Here is a 2,260-nt window from a genome sequence, read left to right on the forward strand (position 1 = left end):
GTTTTTATTTTTTTAACTTCTTCTCTCTGTTAAACACCCTGAACAGACAGATACTCTGCAGGTTGTTGCTCCATTCTACACACCTGCTCTCACTCGTTCTGGTTGCTATGCAACTTGGAAGAGGGCGCAGTCGCCTGACCTTCAATTTCTGTTGACACCTTTACTTCAGGAAGAAGCAGCCTAACCACGCTCCACTGCTCATCAACAGCTCAGCTGTAGAGGTGGTCAGCAGCACCACATTCATCACAGACATCCTCACCTGGACTGGAAACACCACCCCACTGGTCCAAAGGGCCCAGAAGAAATGTAAATGTTCATTTACTGTCTGAAAAGCTGCACTAAATGAAATTTCGTTTTGTACACTCTGTGTATATAATCATAAATAATAGATTGTTTTTCACTGCCCCCACTGCTCAGGCACACTAATAAAAGCTAGAACCATTAAGCTGATTCTGACTCTTCCAGCTCCTTCGTATCTTAATCTACTCCGTAAAACAATTCAACTGTGGAGCTCTAAATGTTTGTAGATTCATCCCTGAACCCTGAGCTCAACCAACAGGGAATACTGGTTGTCTCATGCAAACGCCAGAACAAAAAAAGCCCAGGGACACTGGAACGGTCTCCTCTTTAGTCCAAGGTCTGTCGGTTCTGTAGAGCTTCTTAAAAGGCAACTAACATCTTTTACTATTGATTCTCCATGTGTCAGTTATATTTAAGCAGTAATATTTCTTTGTTAATGAAATCTAGGCAGAAGTTCAACCGAAGAAACTAAATTAGTTGCCCTCATCATCAGAAGCTCTGTGCCTCTGATGCAAACCAATCAGCTTTGAACCAGCTTTGCACCTCCATGAAGACCAATCAACATCCAGAGTTCATCTTAAAAGGTCCGTAACCCACCTCCATCCCCTCTCCACCATCGTAGCTAAAGCTTCATCTAGCTTTTCCATGGTGCTTCTTCAACCTTGTCCCTCCTGGACTCTTACTGCATTCCTCGTCTCATCTCAACAGGTCCGGCAGACGACCGCCATGTTTAGCTGGTTCTGCCCAATGGGTCTCTCCCAGCTCCCTTCTAGATGCTTCTATCCACACCTGCTCCCTATCAGCTACTTAACCCAGTTTTGTTCCCTCTCCCATATATTCCTGTGCAGTTCCTCATTGCTGGATTCTTTTCTTTAATTTGTTCCTTTTGTCACCCCCTACCGCACCTCCACTGTCCTGAGTTTGGTTTCTGAGTTTCTTGTCGATCAGTTCTGGATTATGAATTCTGTATTTTTACTTTTTTATTAAATTTAGTAAGAAATCATGTCTGTCTCTCCGTCTGGGTCCCCAGCAAGTAGCCACTAATCCTGATTGCTGACAATTAGGATCCAGGTTTGGAGAGGTGCTGGTATATAAGTTTGGTATGAGGATGTTAGAAGTTAATTTTTGTAATTTCAGTATTTTCATTAAATAATAGATACAACTAAAATTGCACATGAATACAATTTTTCATGCAATGACTGGGAAACAATGGCAGCAGCAGATATAAACACAGAGACAAATCCATATTTCAGCCTGTAGTCCTCCTTCAATAAAAGCAAACTAAATATAAATCCATCACTGATTAGCATCCGCAGCTAATCGTTTCCAGTTTGGAAGCCTGTTTCTGAACGTCTTTCTTCTAATGGTTTAGTTTCTGAGAAAATGTGCAATGTTAAAGCCAGCTCAGACAGTGAGGAAGCGCGAAGCAGACGGAGGTGAACGTATCTCTGGATGGCAGCAGATGGAGCAACATAAACAGCAATGTTTCAACCTGCTGCAGCACAGCAGCTGCCTTCCTCCAGGCTACAGCTCACCATTCAGCAGGGACGTTCTCACCAGGACTTTTCCACGAGGCTATACACCCCACCATACTTTAGGGAACAATAACGAGGTCCTCAGTTTGGATCCTTGTCAGAATTTTAGATTCAGTTATTGAAATAATAGCAAACAAATTTCTGTGAATCGTCCATTAATGGTCACTAGTGCGCATTGAACCGTTTCTCTTAACACTGCATCCCTCAGTGTGTTACTTAGAGCAGAGCTATAAACCACAAAGAAGTGAAAGGAAAGCATAGCTTTATTTATTCTGTAAACAGGAATCAGAAGTGCAGGACCTGTGGGGTACAATGTCTCTGCCAGCCAGGGAAGGGTTTAGGAAATTTGGGGGCCCTGGCAAAGACAGGCAGGGGCCCCTCTGAATAGAGAAGACGTCAAACAGCCCCATTATGCAGATAGAGAA

The sequence above is a fragment of the Cyprinodon variegatus genome, unplaced genomic scaffold, assembly GCF_000732505.1.
Source record: "Cyprinodon variegatus isolate N-32 unplaced genomic scaffold, C_variegatus-1.0 Scaffold1308, whole genome shotgun sequence".
Taxonomy (NCBI): domain Eukaryota; kingdom Metazoa; phylum Chordata; class Actinopteri; order Cyprinodontiformes; family Cyprinodontidae; genus Cyprinodon; species Cyprinodon variegatus.